This window comes from Pan paniscus, chromosome 14, assembly GCF_029289425.2.
Source record: "Pan paniscus chromosome 14, NHGRI_mPanPan1-v2.0_pri, whole genome shotgun sequence".
Classification (NCBI taxonomy): Eukaryota; Metazoa; Chordata; class Mammalia; order Primates; family Hominidae; genus Pan; species Pan paniscus.
Genome location: NC_073263.2, coordinates 80,393,513 through 80,417,381, shown reverse-complemented (window position 1 = coordinate 80,417,381; position 23,869 = coordinate 80,393,513). Strand labels below are relative to the sequence as shown.

The 23,869-nt window shown below is 36.5% G+C and overlaps 1 long non-coding RNA gene across 1 annotated transcript in view; it reads left to right on the top strand.

The window, feature by feature from the left end:
• The first annotated feature begins 1,084 nt into the window (after window positions 1-1,084).
• LOC130540722 (uncharacterized) overlaps window positions 1,085-23,869 on the top strand; it is a 51,988-nt gene continuing 29,203 nt past the window's right edge. The window contains exons 1-2 of the long non-coding RNA XR_008954714.2: window positions 1,085-2,401; window positions 17,479-17,591. This is a non-coding gene — a long non-coding RNA (uncharacterized LOC130540722). The remainder of the gene's footprint in view (window positions 2,402-17,478; window positions 17,592-23,869) is intronic.

Below are 23,869 nucleotides of genomic sequence, written 5' to 3'. Positions count from 1 at the left end.
TACAGCAGGGCAAATGAAATATTTTACTTTTATTTCTATGTATGAAAGAAAAAGTGAGGTTTGATATCAGGGATTTTATACTATATTGGGAAAAATAACTAATACTTATTTAGAGTTTAATGGCACAATTTTACTCTACTTGGATTTAATTTACAAGAGTATATAATTGGCCCTTTAATATTGCCACATTACAATGATCATCTGCTGTACATCCTGTAGTTAATTCCACTCTACCAGCACAACCTGGTGATTAATTTCCAGTTTGGTGGCTTGACTTCTGCATGTCTCATCATCTTCTTCAAACCTGCCCTCATGATCAAGACATAACAATTTTAGCTTTCTTTACATTAGTCAAAAGCAGTTAGCATTGTCAGGTAACTGCAAAAAAATTCTTATTGAAATTGAAGAGACTGTGCAAAGTATATGACTGTATAAACTTACTAAGAAAACTAAAATGGTTCAGTTCTGAAGCTAATTTTTGCATGGAAAGATCAGGGGGAAGGCACCATTCACAATGATTTCTCAGACTATCTAACCTGATTGTTGTCATAGAGCCTGTCTGCTCTGCCGTTTGTGAATGTTTACCCAAGATCAGTCCCTATGAGTGGTATTCATGAGGCAGTTCAGTGGTGCAACCCTGTGCTGGGAACTAACAGGCCATTACTGACTCGTTGTCTATTCATTTTAGATTGTTTCTATGGAGGATTTATAGAAACAATACCAAGGTGGCACCAAGGTGGCTATCAATGCTGTTTACAGACAATTTAGAGGAATAAACCTGCAGTTATGCCCGGGCTGGCTTCCCTTGCGGTCCTGGGGCATAGTGTTCTAATCCTATTGTGACGTGATTGTTGCACCATAAAGTGCTCCACAGAGGCCTGTAATTGGCATACAGGTTCAAATTAGATTGCTGTGTGTTTAGGAAAGCTAGGGTCATTTCGCATCAGCACCTCTCATTAAGAAGCAGGCGAGGAAGTTCTCTATTACAGGAAATCTAATGTATATATTATCTTTTATGATAAAGACAATATCTAGAGTACACACTCACTGACACAGGCACACATATATTACCCATCTTGTCTTTCATCACCATGAGGAGGGTAACGTGAAAATGCAAAACACATTTCTGAGAATGGTAATTAAATATTTACCAGCAATGTATCATGGAACACTAGCTTTGGGAGCTAAAAAGGAGAGACAGGAGGAAAAATAATGGATGAGAAAAATCCAACAATTAGTTCTGCTTTTTTCTAATAATATCATGACATGAAGGTAGCCTTCCTCTGGAAGCCAAGCAAGTCTGTGGTATCTATGTTTTCAACTCTAGTGATGGGTGAACTCAAGTGAAGTTTCAGGACAAAACATCCTCTTTCTAAACTTGTTTTAAGCCTCTTTTCAAAATCTTCAAGGCTTCAAACCATTGACAACAAAATGCGTTTGTTAACGGGTAGTCTACACATGGTGGGAGGTTACTCTCTGGATAGTTAAAATCTAGGACAGACAACATTCCAGTAGAAAGAATAAAACTTTCACAATCCAGTAATATAAATGAATACACATTTTTCAGGTCTTTCTTCAGTCTTTCTGAGACCCATGGAGTAAAAAAATAAAAATAAAAAAAATACTTAAAGGAGAGTGAAATCAGAAGAAAACTATCTGAGCCAATAGGAATGTAATGTTAGTAAATGAAGAAACAAAACATTTAAAAAATAATTATGATGATGAAAGAAGGAATATGAGGGACAGTGAAAGAATCAAAACACAAACAGCACAATGTGGATATATTAGAAAATAAGTAAGGGGGCTGGGTGTGGTGGCTTATGCCTGCAATCCCAGCACTTTGGGAGGCTGAGACGGGCAGATCATCAGAGGTCAGGAGTTTGAGACCAGCCTGGCCAACATGGTGAAACCCCGCCTCTACTAATATTGCAAAAATTAGCCAGGCGTGGTGGCACACGCCTGTAGTCCCTGCTACTCAGTACCCTGAAGCATGAGAATTGCTTGAACCCGGGAGGTGGAGGTAGCAGTAAGCTAAGATCGTGCCACTGTACTCCAGCCTGGGTGATAGAGCGAGACTGTATCAATAAATAAATAAATAAATAAAAGCAAGTGAGGGAAGTCAGAGAAAAGAGATGATGCTGTGGTCTGAACATTTGTGTCCCCCCAAATTCCTATGTTGAAGTCATAATCCCCAAAGTAATGGTATTGCGAGGGGGGCTTTGAGGAAGTGATTAGGTCACAAATGGGATTAGTGCCCTTATAAAAGGGACCCCAGGGAGCTAGCCCCTTCTACCATGTGTGGACACAGCAAGAAGGCAGCATCTATAAACTAGGAAGGAGGCCCTCACCAGACTTGGAATCTGCTGGCTTCCTGATCTTGGCCTTTCTAGCCTCCAGAACTGTAAGAAATACATTTCTGTTGCGTATGAGTTACACAGTTTGTAGTATTTTGTTATAGTAGCCTGAATGGCCTAAGGCACACAGTAAGAAGGAAAAGGAGAGTGGGGAGGGGGGTTTAAAAGGACACAGAGAAAGAGATATTTTTCCATTTTGAAAAAGGAAACTGATTTGCTTTCAGATGGGTGAAAGCTGTGGAAGAATACAGACTGACCAGGAACCCCACCCTAAGGAAGAAGTCAGCTAGTGCATGTCCACGTGCACACACACACATGCACACATGTGCACAGACATGCAGTCACACACACACATGCACACACATTCAAGAAAATCTCTGGAATCCAAACACAGCCTCTGACCATCAGTCATAGAAATGAACCTCAGAGATACCAGGGCAAGGTTCCTGTTATGGATTGAATTGCATCCCTCCGCCCCACATATTTTGAAATTCTAACTCCCAGTAACTTAGAATGCAAACTTATTTGGATATAGGGTCTTCAGAGAAGTAACCAAGTTAAAATTAGGCCATTGGAAGTGGGAGACCCTAATCTCAAATGGCTAGTCCTTAGAAAAATGGGAAAATATTGGCGCACGCATAGAGGGAAGGCAATAGGAAAAGTCACGGGAGGAGACAGCTGTCTTCACACCAAGGAGAGAGGCCTGGGACAGATCCTTCCTTCACAGAAGGAACCAACCCCCCTGATACTTTAATCTCAGACTTCTAGCCTGCAGAACTGTGAGACGATAAGTTTCTGTTGTTTTATGGATGAACTCAAAGGATATTATGCTAAGACAAATAAGTCAGGCATACAAATAGAAATACTGCATGATCTTACTTATATGTAGGATCTAAAAAAGTCAAACTCTTAGAAGTAGAAAATAGAACTGTGGTTACCAGAGGCTGTGGGATGGAAGGGGATGGGAAGATGTTGTTCAAAGAATACAAAGATTCAGTTAGGAGGAATAAATTTTAAAGATCTATTACACATCATGGTGCCCACAATATTCCTCAAGGATCTAGAACCAGAAATACCATTTGACCATTTGACCCAGCAACCCCATTACTGGGGATATACCCAAAGGATTATAAATCATTCTACTATAAAGACACATGCACATGTATGTTTATTGCTGCACTGTTCACAATAGCAACGACTTGGAACCAACCCAAATGCCCATCAGTGATAGACTGGATAAAGAAAATGTGGCACATATACAACATGGAATGCTACACAGCCATAAAAAAAGGATGGGCTCCATTCTAAGCAAACTATCACAAGGACAGAAAACCAAACACCGCATGTTCTCACTCATAGGTGGGAGTTGAACAATGAGAACACATGGACACAGGAAGGGAAACATCACACACCTGGGCCGGTTGTGGGGTGGGGGGCTGGAGGAGGGAGAGCATTAGGAGAAATACCTAATGTAAATGACGAGTTGATGGGTGCAACAAACCAACATGGCACATATATACCTATGTAACAAAACTGCACGTTGTGCACATGTACCCTGGAACTTAAAGTATAATAATTTAAAAAAAAAAGGATGAGTTCATGTCCTTTACAAGGACGTGGATAAAGCTGCAAGCCATCATTCTCAGCAACTAACACAGGAACAGAAAGCCAAATACTGCATGTTCTCACTCATAAGTGGGAGTTGAACAATGAGAACACATGGACACAGGAAGGGGAACATCACACACTGGGACCTGTCGGGGGTGGGGGACAAGGGAAGGGATAGCATTAGGAGAAATACCTAATGTAGATGACAGGTTGATGGGTGCAGCAAACCACCATGGCACGTGTATACCTATGTAACAAACCTGCACGTTCTGCACATGTATCCCAGAACTTAAAGTATAATTTTTAAAAAGTTTTAAAAAACTAATGTATTATAAATTTCAAAATTGCTAAAAAAGTAGATTTTAAATATTTCCACCACACACACAAAAAAAGTATGTGGGGTGACGGATGTTAGTCAGGTGTAGTGATACACAATGTAAACACATATCAAAACATCACATTGTGCCCCACAAATATATGCAATTATTACCTGTAATTTAAAAATAAATAGATTATTTCTGTTGTTTAAGCCACTCAGTTTGTTATGCCAGCGCTAGCAAATAAATAGTTTTCTAGCTAGGAAGTCTTACTACCAGTGGCTAGATCCTCAGCATCCCTCTCCCAACCTTCCAGATTGCCCGGGAGTGCCTTCAGGAGACTCCTTAAGATGAACCTCAGGGATGCAGATGCCTTGCCTTCTGCACTGCAGCCTCTGAATTGCTTGCTACTTTCTTGCTTGTGCACAGCAAGGGGGCATAATTACCCATTGGCAAGTGCTTCTGGCCTCTGGACTTCAGGGACCTAGACGTTCAAAGCCTGCTGGAATAAAAGAACTTCCTAAGGTTCAGAACACAACCTAACACCAGCATTCAGGGAAACAACACAAAGACTTGTCCATGATGGTTACAGCCACCCAAAAAAGCCATCTTCATATATGTGTAGTTTCAATAGTTTCCATTGGTCTTCTGGTGACAGTGCATTCACCCAAACACACTAGCACACTAGGTGTACCATCCGTCTCCATAGAAGAGTGGGACATAGCCGCTGATGGATTCTTTGTGAGGCCAATCCAAGACCCCCATATGCTATTACTATATGATCTGAATGCCAAGGAAGCAGTCAGTCCCACCTTACCCAGAGCCAGCTGCTTCCTTACTAATGTACTCTCTACTATAATTCCAGGGAAGGACCTAAAAAACATACTTCTTGGCTTGGCAGTGATCTTAGAGGCACTTGTATCCTAGATGTCCCAGAGACATTGATCATAGGTAATGTCCTTCCTGTCCTACCTGACAGACAATGTAGTTTGGTGAAAAAGGCATGACAAAGATGTGTGACCTTGAGACTGTCAGCCTCATCATCCAAAAAATGAGGGGCAAATGTACTAGAAAATCTCTAGATCCTTTCTCTGATCGTTATATTCCTGACACTTTGAGGGGTTCCTCTTTCCTAAATGCTCCAGGTTTTGCAGGTTTGGAGTGATTCCCAAAGCCATCCTTTATCAGCGCTATCTGGCTTCATCAACAGTTTTCTCCAAGGTGAATACTCAGATAGCCCCCTCTAAGTCTCTTTTACAAGTGAAGAGAATGAACACTCCACAATCCGTATGAAACCCTAGCACATCAGTGGTTTAAGTGGATTTCTTTCACCACCAGAAAGCTCTTGTTACGTAATGTAACTATTAGGCTGGGCTGAACTTCATCTGATGATAAATGATAGGTCACAGAAAGTTCATGCCCAATAACAGAAGTAGCATATCAGTATTACCCAGAGCACACACATATGAAAGATGGAAGAGCCATCAATAATCATGTTTGGTCCTTGTAATTATTATTAGCTTAGTAATAGTTATTGCCATCCTCACTCTTTCTGCTGAAAGAGAGGCTTTCTGCTAAAGAGCAACTAATAACAATGAAGGGTCAAATGTACACAACAAATAATACTCCTCACCCAGACACATAATACAGCTTCTAATGAGCTAATAAATGCTTTGGGGTGTGTGTGTGTGCACATGTACTCATCTGTGTGTGTGCTTAACCCAAGAAAATTAAACTTGCTAGGTGGCATGGGAGTTGCCAACGAATACATTTTCTTTTCTTTCTGCTAAATCATAGACCTACCATAAGCTTTCTTTGAAACGCTGCAATGTAGCAGGGACTAGCAAAAGAATTCCCCTTCTGGCTGCACTTTGAATCTTCTTAAAACCTAATTCAAAGTATTGTCATTCTTTTGTAGACACAAGTCTATAAACTCATTCTCCAGATAGAAGTTTTGAAACAAAACATGGGGACTTCTGAGACATAAAGGGCTCCTTAGTAATTAAGATAAAATAAGGATTCCCACACCGGCTCTCTATTACAGATCTGTGAAATAGCTCAATACTTCACTTCACTGGGCTAAAGCCCATTCGGGCCATCAAGTTGAAAACTGCTGTATTATTATTCTTTGATGTCTACAGCTTAGTAGCACAAAGCTGGTCTCTGAGCACTTACTCTCTATAAAGAAACTCCAAATGTTTGGCCTTTGGGCTGTAAATATTGTGTCACCATTGATTTTTAACATATAAAGTGTATTTTCCTGAATGTCAAGTATTTTCAAAGTGCAGGTCCTCCCAAGAGTACAAAATAGAAGGAATTAAAGGTGGCTTAAAAGCTAGAGCTACAAGCAAGCAGGGAAGAAAGGCAAGGCACGAAGAAATGAAAGGGAGGAATAAGTGTACACAATATTCCAAGTATTGTGTTCTCTTTCATGGTTTAGTTTAAAATGTTACATGAAAATTTATCTCATTGTCACTGAAGACATTTTAGTACCAATAATAATCAGTTCTATTTTTCTTATCTTACAATACCAACTGTGTTCTAAAACACTACATACAGCACTACAGTGAAATCTCTATAAGGGTGTTATCTCATTCATCTCTCTCTCTCTTTATTACTTGTTATAGTAAATGAATCCAGAAAAGATCTGTTAAAAGAATAAATTCTACCAAAATTTCTACTTCCTAAATTCTATTTCAAAGCAACTGCTGTCAAATGCCGTGTTAGAACTTCTGTTCAAACTAGAAAATAAAGCTACTAGAAAATAATTCTGAGATGTTTATGCATAAAAAGTTTGTCAAATTTCACCTTGATTTCTTGGCACAGAGTCAGATTCAAAGCAAATCAAGTGACATTTTCTTGTTTTTTTATAAGTTAGAAAAAATGTCCTGAGCTGTGTCCCAGACCCTCAGGGGATCACCTTGCTCTTTCTTCATCAGCCTCCTGTGTCAAGTCACAATCGGACCATCAAGGAGTTTTGACCTCCTAGATGCAAGCTGAGATGTCTCTGGGGATTCCGATGAGCTGGGGGAGCTATTCTCTTTCCCTCAGTCAATCAGTCCTCACCACAGATGCGACTGAAGTTAGGAAAGACCTCTTTATGCAAAGCATTTCTGACCTGCATTTGCCTGTGTGTAAAGCTTAAATAGTAAAGCTTTTCATCACCTATATATTTTTATAAAGAAGTATAAACAGCACCAGACCAACCTCCAAATCCTTCATTGCTTTATAAAACTTGAAATTATATATATATATATCTCAATATATAATGAAAATAATTACTCAATTTAAAAAGAGTTTAAAATGTAGACTTCTAGCTTGAGAGTCCCAAAAAATAAAATTGTAAAACTACAGCATTGCTGAAACAGACTGGAAGGATGTCTAAAGGAATAGAGTTAAGAAGCAAACATGTCAACCCACTTATATAAATTGTGAAGAGTAAATGCCAAAACGGTTCCCACCAACTTCATTCAAATTGTTAATCTCTTTTTGTATAAAGTTCTGCTTGCTTGAGAGTTCTATGGTGACCATTTGTAATTTTTCCAATCCTTTTATCCCCCTCTGATGTTCATTCTCTGTCTCCTGTGATTGCTCCTGACCATCAATAATTAACTGGGAAAATGCCCTGATATCTATACTTCAGCAGTTTGTCTAGCAATAAATATTCACATTCCTTAATCATGCTGTATCTATGCTTAATACCACATCCATGCATGGTCTTTAAAGATGTTTTTCAGACTGCTAATAAGAAACAGGTTGACTATTTTAAATTCCATATAAAATGCAAAGGAATGTATTCTAACTCAGCTCAATGTAAACCAGCCAGTATTAATTCAGCTCCCCTCATATTCTCAGCTAAATGCCAAGGGGTCACCAAGGAAAAGCAAAGGAAATTAGCCTTTGCCAAAAAACCACGACACCTCAGGCCCATCTTATCATGAAGTAACTGCACAACCTTTGGCCCCTCATTTCTCTGGCCTTTAGCTTCTTTAAATTAAAATAGCTGGCCTGGCTGGACTTTAAGGTCTCTTTGGTATTTCAGATAATTCCTATGTCTTCTGAGCCTTTAAAGATGGTGTGTGTGTTTTTAATCATACTCATAAGGAAGTAAGTGAATGAGGTGAGGACCAGAGGAAATGAAAGATAAAACTGAGGGATAATATGATAAGCAATATATATTTGTTCATTGTCTGACAGCAAGAGAGAAATCTGAAGTGAAACAATGAACAAATATATATTATTCATGGTTATGGGACTATGAAGATATTTGTAAGAAAGGAGAGATTTTTACTTTTATAGGTATTTTATTCAGAAAAATGACTATTTGCATACACACCAAATAGTCTGAAATGCTAATAACAATAGGTTTAATCCAAAATTATGTTAAAATAGTAATGCATACACCATTCTTCTAGAAATTTATGGACATTTTACGTTCTTATTCTTAGTTGCAGTAATAAAGCTTTTTCTCTACAAAGGGGCATAAAACAAAGTTAAAAACCAAAATTCTATTTAATGCATATATTAAAAAAGATGGATAACACTGTAGGTATGACATGGCAATGTCAACTATGAAAATAATTACAGGCTGAAGTTAGCAATTAAGTGATTATGAAGTGACATCATATTGATATAATTTTATTTCATTATTATTCTTTTAATGCAGTAATCACTAAAAATATACACATACTCCAGGCTGGGCATCTTCAAATTCAACTCTTTTTCAGGAATTTGGAGCTCTTCAGATCAACAGTTTCCACAAACAGTATATTGCCTTTTTCTCTTCACTTTCTTGGTGACGTTTGGCTACCTGATAATAATATATTCAATACAAAGTTTAGGAGGAAGATGCTTCCCTCACTTGATTACATTGGATAGAATAGTTTAGACACACATGGTTTGCCTATAACCAACCTAATTTCATGACAAATATTAAAAGCTAATATTCATTTATTTATTCCTTGATTCCCAACTTCGTGCCAGGCTTTGTTCTAGTAGTTATGGCTCCATCACTAACTGAAACAGAAAAAATTTCTTTGCCTTCTAGCAACTGACAGTCCAGTGTTCGGAAGGCAGATAATAAACATAATAAACATAAAAATTGACAAGTGCTATTTAAAAAGTGGCAGTACATATGATGGACTATTTTTTCCTTATACAGAGGTGCAGTCTTACGAATAATGCATCTTGCCTCCGCAAAGCATTCAGATACTGATATAATTAGACTCATTTCTGAGGTCCTCCTATAGTTCATGCATCAAACACAGGCCCTTCAGGCAGCTGTGTTTGGGTCTATAAGCATGGGATGTTAAAGAAATGAGCACAGTCATGCTAACACTGCCCTCACTGCCTTACAGATGTAGGATGACAGTGATTGCCCAAGGCGTTCTAATTACGCAGTATTTAGTAGGCTGGATCTAGCACACACCTGCCAGAAACTTAAGAGGGGAGATGCTGCGCCAGGATTTTTATCTTACACAGGAACCCAGCTGGAAGCCAAGTTCTAAAGAGGCTGGTGGCTGCATAAAAACCACATGCCTTCAGAGTTTGGTTGGAGGTCCCTGGAATTCTCTTAAAGATGGGTCTCATCAGTCAGGGTCTCATTCAACAACGATCAGCCACAGGCCTTGAAGACGTGCATGTGCTTCTGCCACAACTTGGAGTTAGAAACATGATTTATAAAATCCAATGACTACACATCTCACCTAGACATATATCTGAATAGTTTTCCAAATGAGGCATAAGGAATGTTTACAAAATAGATAACATTTGATTGACTGTTATACACCACATATGCAAATAAATGGTTTTGAAATTAAATAATGCGTATATGTTTAAATGGCTCCCCAGCTGAAAACTGAACACATTAAATGATATTAAAGTAAAAATGCACATTTCACAATGACTTGGAGAAATTCACTATTTAAAATTTATAAATATTTTTCTAAGACAGAAATTTTAAAATCAACCTGTCTGCTACTGTTGCTTCTATTTTTGCAGATCAATTTCTCTATCTACTACACTTTAGGTTTTAGTATGGCACTATTTTAAACTCTATGTCATATAAAAAATTCCAGAAAACAAAAAGAAATCCATAAAATGACTCTTCTTCCAGACTGTCAGAAGCAAACTTAGAAAAAAAGTCATCCATTTGCTTATTGAATACACCTGCTTGTTAATTTGATAATAGGACATACAATTAACCACTAGCTTCTATGCCATTTTGTAGGTGAAAATCAGAAATCTCATTTTGCCCATGATCAAGTTAATGAAGCAGAGACATGGAAGCTAAAATTAATTTTTGTCCCTGCAACTTACAGAATGCTAATTCCCAAATGGATCCTACTGGAAAGTTTCTGTATTCATTGAATTTCTACCCATTTGTCTGTATAGACCTTGTTTGTCATCATATTATCTGTAAAATATTAGTATGAAAATACTTCAAATTATAAAGTTAGAGACCACAGAGGATCTGAAATATAATCGACCCCATGCCTCTACCTTACAACAATGCCTCGCCTCAAACACCCCAGACATGTTTCTATCTGTCCCATTTTAAAGACATTGACTGGGCTGGGCGCAGTTGTTTATACCTGTAATCCCAGCCCTTTGAGAGGCCAAGGCAGGAGGATCACTTCAGTCCAGGTGTTCAAGACCAGCCTGGCAAAATAGTAAGGCCTCATCTCTACAGAAATATTTAAAAATTACACAAGTGTGGTGGCATGCGCCTGTAGTCCCAGGTATGCTGGAGGATTACTTGAGCCTGGGAGGTTGAGGCTGCAATGAGTCATGATTGCACCACTGAACTCAAGCTTGGGTGACAGAGGGAGACCCTGTCTCAGAAACAAACAAAGAAAAAGACATTGAATGATAGAGACTCTAAAACTTCCCTCTCTGGAAAACTCAATTCAGCATTTTTAAGTGTCAGGATCTGGAAAGTACACATTATACTGAACTCAAATTCATGTTGCCGTAGTTCTTTCCTCTGTCTGTTCTTCCCATGGATAGAGAATGGTGGCTATAGTTGCAGGTTTATCATCTCCCATGTAAATCCTATCAGACCACAGCCAGGACCCTCGCTTCATTGCTAGTGCAAATGTTTTAGCTCGATTTTCTAGTCCTAAAATCCTTGTATGCTATAAACAACTCTAAATTCAGAGCAGTCATATTTTTATTCCTTAAAGCTTGCTTCATCTAGAAATCCAGAATTCCTACCTCTAACTCCCTACATGTTAATAATAGACTGTGTGTGCAATTTAGTTCAGAAGCAGAAACCTCCCAGTGGAAATGGATTCCCTGTGGTCAATTTCTGGATTTTTCTGCACTGGAGCCATAGAACCATCTCTGGAACCATGGACAGTGCCCTAGACTAAGTATCCTCATTAAAGGGAAGGTCAATTCTCACCTTTTAGTCAGAGAATGTACCAGTTTCAGATTTTAGTGTGAGAATTTCTAAGAAAGCTTGTTAAGACTGCAGATTCACTTTGTTGTGATATTCCCCTCAACCCCGACATTCTGACATGGAATATCTGAGCCAGAACCCAGAATCTGAATTTTTAAAAAGCCGCTTCACAGCACGACCTACTCTATCCACAGTTCCACAGTGATTCTGAGGCATATTCTCTGTGAATTACATTTGAAAGAGTGTTTCCTCTATCTGCCTTTGTCCTTTTATTTTCAATTTCTTTTGGGGGGAGGAAAGTTATGAATCCATATTGAACTGACCAGAAGCAAGATTTGACCTGAATTCAGAGCGTACAGAGAAGAAACGCTCCATGGATAAACTGGGGGAAGAGAAAAGCTTGCTGAAACCTTCTCAGCATAGCCTTTTCACTTTATTTGCATTTATTTGTTCATTCACTCATTCCTTCACTCTTATATTCAGATTCAACCAACAGTTTTTTGGGTTTCAGAGTCTCAGAGCCTCAGAGCCTCAGGGTGGAGAAGAGTTCTGACTCATCCTGTGTAAGAGCTCTTGATAATAAATGGGTAAAACAAATAAATGTTTATTCCTAAATGAATAAAATTTATAAGTTATATTAAATATAATGTAATAATTTATAGTAAATAATATTAAATATAATTTAATTTATAGAACATTATATTTAAATTACATTTAGGAATAAATTATATTTAATGTAAATAAATTTGTTTTAACTATATTTATTTCTAAATATTTCTATACAGGAATTCAAATGAGTTATAAATCATTGTGGGCTGGATGGTATAAAGAAGCTTTAAAAAATTGTTTAGTCATTCCATAAATATGTATTGAACACCCACCATGTGAATAAATTAATGAAAAATTGCTGTTGGATACTTCATTTCAGAAGGCAATGGTTAAAAGATAAAATATATACTAAGCCATTCTGCTCATTCACTTATGAAACATTTACTGAGTGTTTACTACATGCCAAATAATCAACTAAATGGTAACAATGTAAAGATGAATTCCCTCAACCACAAACCACCGGGCCTTTGCACAGGATGTTTCATTTCCCTGTATATTTTTTTCCTTCCTTTTCCTTGTGAACTTCCCCAGAAGACTTCTGTGATCAGTCTATTAATAATTTTCTCTAGCACACTCTCTCTCTGCTCTTTAGCACCATATAACTTTCTATTACAGAACTTAAACAGAGCTAATATTATCTTTGCCTGTATGATCATCTGATTTCTGTCTGCTTTCCTCATCAGACCATAATCACCATGAGTGTGGGGACCATGACGATTATTTTACAAATCTTCAGCTTCTGGCTCAATACAGGATGTGAAGTTAATGCTCAATAAATCTGTAACGGTAGAGTTAATGAATGAAAATAGTCTGAAGGTTTATTTCCAAAGATATGGATCAATAACATATTCACTTTCCCGAGTTACCCAATGAAATATACACATATCGCCAGAAGTACCCTAACAATTGATATAGAAAACAATAGTCCACTTCCCTTCTGAATGAGATGTTCTAAATTTAGTTTTTCTTATATTTTGCCTAATTTCAGAGATATATCCCTTATATAAGCAAGTCACTGAACCACATCTTCCAACATGAATAGTGTGTATCTGATGAGTCTTAACTCAAGGTCAAAGAGTACTAGAAAGTGCCCAGAAAGCCCAGTCTACTCCAAGATCTCACTCAAGTGAACGACCTCCAGTTTACCATTCTGCACAAATTACAGAATATGGATACTGGATTTGCAACTGGAAAAGGTCAGTCTTCAGAGGAGCCCCAGAACCCACGGAGAAAGAAAGCCTACTCTTCTAGTAGCTAGGATCGCTACCTGGGGAGCAAGAGTTCATGCAAATGAGCTCTCAACCAGGCATGCTTCTGTTCTGGTGTGTGTATCAGCCATGTGAAGCCTTTTCAATCTTTTGGGCTAGAGCAATTTTTCTAGCCTGGTGCATAACTATGAGTCTCACCTTTTACCTGCATCAACATGATCTATGTAAAACTTTGATTGAAAAGAAAGAACTAGAGTGGTTGAAGACTTTTCCTTTTAGATTTTGAGGATTATATTTAACAGAAACTGAAATCCCGATGCTCTCTATTAAGTCAAGTGCATGGTATAAAGGACATATTCTTATTATGTGTTGAGTCTGGAGACCCAACAAGTAAAAATAATGCGTAATTACATGACATTATGTCGCATTTATCTTTGCTTTTTAAAAAACCTAAATACTTTATAGAGATTGCCTGTTATTTACCTGCACATCTATTATTACCTGTCCAGATGTTTTAGCATTCTTTAGTAGACAGCAGGCTTGCCAAGTCAGGCAGCTTTCAAAGACATGGAGACTTGGAAGAGTGAGGGGTGGATAATAAGTAATTAATGGGTACAATGTACATTATTTGGGTGACGAATTCCCTAAAAGCCCTGACTTGACCACTACACAATTTACGCATGTAACAAAATTGCACATGTACCCCATAAATGTGTACCTAAAAAAGACACACCAAGAATCATACAATGAATTAAAATGCTATGTAAAATGCAGTACATAATTGCCTTCAATGATAAATGCCTCCTTATAAGGTGATACAGAAGTTAGGATCCTTTCAGAAATTCCAACTACAACTGACTTTTAAAAGCTATAAATATATTATCTCACGTAATAGAGCCTTAGGTATGATAACCTCATACCTAAGACCTTCCACAGGCAGGGCTGCAGCTCCAACTTTTGGCATTTCTCTTTGTCCTATGCCTTCAGTATATGTCAGCTTTGTTTTCAAGCTGGCTTTCTTCTTGCTTGCAGGAGGGCTGCCAGCAGCAGCTGGGACCCAACCCTTCTTATTCATGTCCAGCTGAAAGAGAAAGTCTGTCTTTCCCCAGCGTGGAAAGAAAGCCTTTCTTTTCATTTGATTGGTCCAACTTGGTCACATGCCCACCACAGCTGGACCAATGGCAGTTGGAGTCCCTTCAAGCTAAAGATGGATTCAGCTTCCCCTGAGTTCCACGGGCTGTCAGGGGAGAAATAGATGCCTGAACAGCCCTGGAATTCTGGTTGGAGGGAGGAAGAGAGGAGCAGCCACTGGGCAGGCAATCAGCAGTATTAGTTGAAGATGGCTAAAGGTAGTCTAGCTCTAAGTCCTGAAGCAAAAAACTGCCCAAAGAAGAATTTTTAAAACGCAAATTTGACTGTGTCTATAATACTCAACAATTACATAGTTTGGAATATTTAATCACTAAAACCAATCATTTATTCATCATTTCTGTTAGTTGTATAATTGTTTATTTCCATTTTCAATAGTCCTTTCTCTTCATTAGATTTTGAACCTCTTTTTATGTCTTCTGCTTCATCACAGAGCCCCCATGGCATCTACTCCATGACTTTACATCCAGCAGGGACTAAACCATTTGACGGACTGCTAAATTCCAGCCAATTGGCTGCCTTACTGCTTGGCCTTTTGGCTAACAGCAAGCACAGCATCAGCTTAGTCAGTGTGAAGTCTTCCATCCAGGGAGTCTTCCTTGTCCTGGCAGGAGGACAAACCCTACAGGCTAATTACTAAGCATGTGGTTTTTAATTAATAATGCCCATGATTAACATGGGGAAATTTTTATATAATACAGAATATTATGTAGACTGAAAAATATAACCATCTGAAAACACACTTGATTTTAGGGAATAGAGGAAGCAAATATTGAAGCAAATATCTTCAATAGTTAAAACAGAAACACACACACACATACACACACACAAACACACACACATGAGTTATGAAATTAAGATTTTCCTGGTGTAGTGAATAAACTTTAAAAGATTCCAGCATGATCTGAGACAGTTTTTATTCTGAAGGGTTGTGAAGGGCAATGAAGCCTGCTGGTAAATAAGATTAATAAAAATAATAAGTTAATAAATCCTACTCACCTCTGACAATATCCTTTTATAATAACTGTAGTTTTAGAATACTGAATAAGCGCTGTGGAAGACTGTAATTAAAGCTTATTTCTGATAGATGAAGTTACAGGAGAGTGACAGTTGCTCAATTGTTTGCTATTGACTTAATGTGCTTGGATTGGTTCAGAGAACAAAGCCCTTGTATGTTTTTGCTGACTCAAATGAAATTTCCAGTAAAATTAAGAATTTGTATATGCTCCAGTGAATGAAGTAGTTTATATTCTCCACCTGGTTTATCTATTTTGTTATTAGTCTTTAAGAAGATGATTAAGTTGTCTGATTCAATCTTGCAATTCAGTTCTTAAAAAATAAAATTGAAAAAGGTATAAATTGTAATGCCATCTGCATTCTATCTTTTGAAACACATAATGCAAAGAAAATTGTTATAAAACACTAAATATTGCAAAATAAAATGTACTGAAGCATTCTCTAAGTGTCCCTAGGTGATGTTTTCAAGTATTTAGGTTATTATTGTTCTTCTTCTCTGTTCCAACCATTTTTAGATAATAGTATTTGGTGGCTGTGCCCCAAGATGAATTTTTTAAAGTTCATTTTTTTCATCAAACCCTACTTTATTTAGCTACTGTAAACACATCCAGTTTCCTTGAGTTAAATACCAATGTCCCCACATGATCTATATTAACCCTCCAATAGGAACAGAGTTAGTACAGATAATTGAAATCCAAAAAATAAGCCCTAACTTAGTGGATATTAAAAACTCCCCAAAGCCAAATCTTTTATCAGACTTGAAAAATATTAATAACATTAATAGTAATTTCAACTCTTATTTGCTTTGCATAAATCATTTTATTTATTCCTCATATCAACCTGGAGTATTGTCATCTCCACTTTATACATTAGCAAACAGGCTCAGAGGCTATGCTAAGCACTCATAATTTCTCCTCATCTGTTGTATTAAACATGAACTAGTACTCTTAACTAATAAATGGCACAATCAAGGGGCAGTTGTTTGATGGACAATAACTTCTGAAGAATTAGAAACAAGTGCAATACTTCAGAGTTCAATAATAGAGAAACTGAGACCAGGATGAGGAAAGCAATTTGACAGCATATGGGTTTTATCTCGTGTTACTAAATGCAGGCAGAAGAATCTGAGATTCAGTGAGACTCTGCAGCAGGAGCAGAGTCTTGGCAAGGAGCATCTTTCTCTAGTCTGGCAGATCATAGTTGCTACTTTACTTAAGGAGAACAGTATTTCCTCCTGGTACTTAATGAGAATGAAATCATTCAGCACATGGATCAAATATTGAAATGTAAAATAATAATTATGAAGAAGATCATGACAATGGTTAAAACCATAAAAATACTAGAAAAATACTTATATAACCTTGAGGTATGGAATGACTTTTTAAATAAGACCTTAAAAAGAGAACCATAAAGAAACAAAACAACAACTTTGATTACATAAGAATTAAAATGGGGAGGGAGAGTTAAGATAAAAGCACCATAAACAAAGTTAAAGGGAAATAGGTTAGCATAGAAAAATATTAAGCAACAGGTCTAGACAGATGGTTAATATCCTTAATGTAGAAAGAGTTCATGCAAAACATGCAGGGAAAAAACCAGCCATCCCTTCAACATACACATTACACAAAGAGCTTAGAACATAAACAGGCAAAAAATAATTGTAAATGGCCAAGAAATAGAATTTTGAAATGCCCATTTTTACCTATAATAACCAAACAAATGCACAGTCTCATAAGAATATTTTGTTTATAATAATTGTATAATAAGGAAATAATGTTTAAAACTCATTTTACATGAGATTATGTCCTTTGCAGGAACATGGATGAAGCTGGAGGCCATTATCCTTAGCAAACTAACACAAGAACAGAAAACCAAATACCGCATGTTCTCCCTTATAAGTGGGAGCTACATGATGAGATGAGGACATGTGAGCACATAGAGGAGAACAACTCTCACTGGGGCCTATTGGAGGGTGGAGGTGGAAGGAGGGAGAGGATCAGGAAAAATAACTAATGGGTACTAGGTTTAATACCCGGTTGATAAAATAATCTGTACAACAAAACCCCATGACACAAGTCTACCTATGTAACAAACCTGCACATGCACCCCTCTTCTCATAACTTGTCTGCGGGTTTCTGTCAACACCAATCAAACAGTTGGTTGATTGGTGTGTTTTAACAAAATATATCAACAACAAAAATAAAAGTTAAATAAAACAAACAAAAAATTTATTCTACCTTTTTCACTTGGAGATAGAATAAACTGTTTTCATAAAGTACTTGAAGCATCAGCATGCATAATGTTGATTTAGAAATTTTACACCATAGCAATTTGAAAATACAACACATATTAATATAAACAGAGTGCCCATGTCTAAAATTATCCCTGTAAGATCTTTCCGAAATGATATCTGTTCAGCTATTTCAACCTCACAAATTTCACTGGTCTGCTTTATAAATATCCTTTAACATATATGTCTTTAAAATATGCAGTAACATTGAAACGATAAAAGTGGACATTGGATGGAAACTTCAAGTGATACCATTGTCTTTCAGGGTACCTCCAAATTTAGGGTCTGTATTCAGTGTGGTGTTCATTCATGGATTTGATTATACATTGCTTTCTTTTATTACATATGAAGTTTTACATATATAGCTCATCTTTATTTAGAGTGAGTCTACCACAAAACCGAATATAAGCACTTCACGTTCCCTTTAATTCATGAAGATCACACAGGAAAAAGTGTATGGGCTTTGGAAAAGGGCTCAATTCAAATACTGGCTTTGCCATTCACAAGCTTTTTGGTCTTGGGTAAGGTATCTAAAACTCAGTTTCTTTGTGTGCAATTGGAATTATAGCATATTTTTATATAGGTTTAAAAAAGCATTCAAAGTGGCACATGATAGGCACTCAATACACAGTAGCTATTATAAATGAAGCAGGTGGAAGGTAAGGATCATTATTTATATGACTAAAGTGGATTAAACTGTATCCCCCAAAGGGATATGATAATGTTCTAATTCCTGATACTTGTGAATGTAAATTTATTTGGATACAGGATCTTTGTAGATATATTCACATTAAATGAGCTTATACTGGGTTAGATCCAGTATACTGGGCTGTAAATCCAAAGACTGGTGTCCTTATAAGAGGAGACACACAGAGGAGACACACAGAGAAGGCCACGTGAAGACAAACAGATTAAAGTGATGCATCTACAAGCTCATGAATGTCAAGGATTTATAGGAGCCACCAGAAGCTAGGAGAGGCAGGGAAGAATTCTTTCTTAGAGACTTCCAAGGGAGCACGGCCCTATTGACGCCTTGAGGACGTCTAGCCCTCAGAAGTGTGACAGAATAAATTTCTATTTTTTAAAGCCACTTGACTATGGCAACATCAAGAAACTAACACAATAATTTAGTCAAAATTCTCACTCGGACTTTACAATATCGTTTAAGACTACATAATAGTGATGTCAGTTAACAGGTTAAGTAAATTAGAAATTCCCTTTGAAAAGTCTCTAGTACAACACAATGGTAGGTGAACTGGGATGAGGCTAATTGCAATAATATAGGTTAAAAAAACAGCAGCTTTGCCGGTGACATCAAAATAATTCAAGCAAATCTCAAAGATTTGGGTGTTGAATTATGCACCGAATTATCTTTATTATACACCCCTTTTTTTTTTTTTTTTTGAGACGGAGTCTCGCTGTTTCACCCAGGCTGAAGTGCAGTGGCGCCTTCTCGGCTCACTGCAAGCTCCGCCTCCCGGGTTCAGGCCATTCTCCTGCCTCAGCCTCCCGAGTAGCTGGGACTACAGGCGCCCGCCACCGCGCCCGGCTAATTTTTTTTTGTATCTTTAGTAGAGACGGGGTTTCACCGTGTTAGCCAGGATGGTCTCGATCTTCTGACCTCTTGATCCGCCTGCCTCGGCCTCCCAAAGTGCTGAGATTACAGGAGTGAGCCGCCGTGCCCAGCCTATTATACACCTTTTTATATGTAAATGTATACATCATTATCACATCTAGAAAGCCATCGAAAAGATGTTCAAGTTCTGACAAAGCTGTATTCTAAGAACTGATCTTATCTTTAAAATAAAGACTAATGGAAAGAAAGAATTACAACTAAGAAAAGTCAACCCCTAAAATGTCAAATGATGCTGACTGACAGAAACTAGCAAAAACGGAAAAAAAGGAAATTGACATTACAGATTCCACTTTAATAGACTTCAAAGTTTCTTTTAATAAAGCAAAATTAGAATATTCTATTCCTTTACTTATGCAATTATGTCTATGCAGCTCCATCTTATTCTGGGATGTTTCTCCCCCTACTAAAAGCCAAAATTTTGAAAGTTCGGATATTTTAGAGTAATTTTGGCAATCAATTTCTTGTTTTTAAAAAAATCCTTTAAAGGTAACTCTCTCAAAAAAGATAATCTTTGAGTCCCAGACTAATTAAGTGTCCTGCTGAGTTTAAGCAGCAACAGTTTGGACTTTAGGAAAATGTTAATACCAGCACTAAAATTTATTCTGTTAATTGCTCTAATAATCAATAAGTAATTTTCATTCTAAACTATGTTCTTTATGTGACTTAAATAAATGAACTGAAGATCATTTACATTTCAATAACAATTCCTAATAATGTCACATTATTAAATTCCACCCTGGTTCTCAATAACATTGGTTAGAGACCAATAAAGGGACTTAGTACCTTGGTCAGGTCCTCAGGGGCACAGAGTGAACCAGTGGGCGAAGGATTTTATTGTTGCACGTTTCTGAGTGAGCCTTTCTTCTCTTTGAACTTTTGCCACAGTTTAGTTACCGACTAGCTTTTTTCTTTCCTCCTCTCTGCTTCCTTCCCTCCCTTCCTTTCTCTTTTCTCCTCCTCTCCTTTTTCTCTCTTCTGTTTCTCTAAAATAGTTTTGATCCTAGTACTGGCAGAAGATTTATAAAGGGAAGAAACTTCTGCATCTTAATTTTATGGCGAATGATTAATAGAAAAAGCAAAACAGTTTAAGAAAATCTCTGTAGAGTGAATTCAAGGTTCTTTACACTGAAAAATTTGGGAATTACTTATATATGTAGATTTATATATGTATATATGAGATAGATATATATATCCTATTTAAACATTATTTCTAAGATAAATATTTTGGACCTATATTTCTAGGTTGGTTATTTACATTGACCAAATTCAATCACTTACTTCTTCATGTTGTGCTGTGTTGTTGCAGTGAAGTAGAATCCACGGTGTATTAGTGAAAAGTGTTTCTATAGCTAAATTGTGTATAACTAAAATAATGAAAATCATTACCATTTTTAAATACATTCTTAACAATGCTTTTGTGATACCAACACACTTGCTGATGATATTGAAATTTTTCTGTTAATTAAACAACCCCTAACCACTCGGTACATTTCGGATATGTACACTTCGTAATTACCACCATTATTGAAATGGTTGGCTTGATTTATCCATATCACAGTAACACTGTAGCTTCTGTTACTTTTGTGTTTAGAAAAACATAGGTCCCAGCGAGGGAATATAAAACTATTACTGTAAATTAAATATTAAAGCTAACTTATTCTTGCATAAGAATGCTGTCAAATAATGGTGATAACTGTTGCTAAGATAGAAACTATTTTTTGGCTTTTTTTTGGAAGCACAGATTAAAATCCAATTTTTAGTTCTTTTGGTAAATTGCATGTAGTTTGTGTGGTTTTACTGATGGTAGTAGCTTAAGGGGGAGCTATTATAGTCTTAGTTTAGCGATTAAGAAATACAACATTTGTTGAAGGACTAAGGCCTTTTAGTCTATAATGGATTAGCACTTGATCCTTCCTTAAGCATTTTTATACAGGAGTGCATTATCCTTGGAGCCACCCTGGGCTCCATGCCTCATTAGCTTGGGTGTTAGATAAATCAAAGGCAACCTCTGAGACAAAGATAAGCAAACTGCAGGCCAGCAAGATGATGATGTATGGATCCAGGAGGCTAATAGGAAAGTATTGACAGGAAAATGGTGTGCTTATCCTGCAATCACTGCATATTGCAATGAGAGCTCCCAAAAGCAGATGGGATACACTTCAGGGAATGTACAACTACAAGACTGTTAGGCAGAAATGGATCCTTGTGTTTTAAATTCTAACAAGAACTCGGTTTCTTTCTAGAAGCACTTCAAATGCATCAAAATGTGTAATGGCACAGACCACGGCAAACTCTAAAAAAGAATCTCATTTTAGAAAACAGAGCATCGGAATTATTTTCAGTCCAGAATATTTTTTTTCTCACCAATATAATCTTTACAAAGCAAAAAATAAACAATCATGCATGCCTTCCATGATTATAACCATCCTATCTGTCTTTAATACATGATAAAGTTTGCTACCATTATATCTGTTTTATCAGTCTTTAATATATTAAGAAGTTGGCTTCTTGATACTTCTACAGGATTCAAAATGAACACCATAGGAGCAAATTTTAATGTGGAAAAATGCACACATACACAAACACACACACATATTAGACGTGTTTTGAAGCTAAATAACATTTTTTGGTTCTCATCCATGATCAATCTCTTTATTTATTTATAATAAATTAGACTTTGAGGATTCTGTCCAGGATTTTAGGCTTATTCTTCTACTTTTAGGGGGGGTATTTTTTTTCTTTTGGAGATTATGCATTTTGTACATTTCTTAAGCCAATTCAGCCATTTGTAAAATCTAAAATTTTAGCATAAAACTGATAATACTATGATGATCCTACCCACTCAGATCGCACATTCAGAAAAACATTCATTAATACTCATTTGACCTATGCCTATTGGGGTACTGCTGAGGGTTGAAGGTTAACTAACAGAATTGAATCCTGTAACAGAATTGATTATTCAAATCATGATGTACTCCTTCAATCACCTCTTTCCTGGCTCAAAATAGGACTCCCTGATTTCCTCTAAATAATGGACAGTCAACTGTTCTGAAATGAGAGCAGCTATGAGCCCTCTGGTTCACTTCCTTTATTTCTAGGACCATGCATGGAAACTAAATATATTTATCCAGATGATGACCCAGGAGTTAGGAGAGTTCTGCAGCCCCATAAAGGCCTGGGTATTTCTTCACAGAGGATACATTCTAACTCATGCCCTCCTGTTGTGAAGGAGGTGGGTCTGCTTTGGACTCAGGTCACTGTATCACAATGATAAGTGAGGGTCCTCCTGCAGTCAGGAAATAAGCAAGAATCTCCCAGATAGGCTTCAAGAAGAAATCACAGGAGAAATATGGTTATGGTTCCAATCAAATACTTTCTTCAAATTTGGGTATAGGTCCAAAATACTTCTCTTATAAATAATGTTCAAATAGGATATATATATATATTTTTATATATAATTATATATAATATATATATTATATTTTTATTATATATTATATATTATATATAATATATTATATTATATATATTATATATTTTTATATATTTTTATATATTATATATTTTTACATTATATATTTTTAATAAATTTTAATATATTTTATATTAATATATTATATATTATATATAAATACATAAATATATATATAAATATGTATTTATATTTATATATTATTTTATAATATTCAAATAGGATATATATAATATATAAATTTATACACTCTATTTGAACATTATAAGAGAAGTATTTTGGTTCTATATATATAAAATATATATATAATTATGTATGGTAGATTTATATATCTATGAATTTATAAATCTACATAGATAAATAATTCCCAAGTATCTACTCTTCCTATTCATGATTAAAGTTCCTGCAAATTAGGAACCACAATTTATTGTAATTGATACATTAATTTTACAGTTGCTGGAATGCTCTGTTGTTATTATCTAAAAATCTAAGATTTTCCTGTTTGAGCCACTAGGGTACTTCATCTCATATACTACACACATGAATTTAGTATAACTCTTACTAATGGAACACGTAGCATACTTTAATTCATTATAACTTTTTATGTAGATTTCTGAATCCCTTGTTCAAAGGCAAATAGAGCAACAGGAAGATTTTTGTAGTTTAATTGCATTTGAGGGGAAGGAGCAAAAAATCAATGAAACTCTATTGCTAAGTCTACATTTTACAATTAGAAAAGGAGATCTCCTTTACCCTCAAATGAAACTGCTTGCAAAGCCCAAACAATTAGCAATTGGCAAAGCAGAA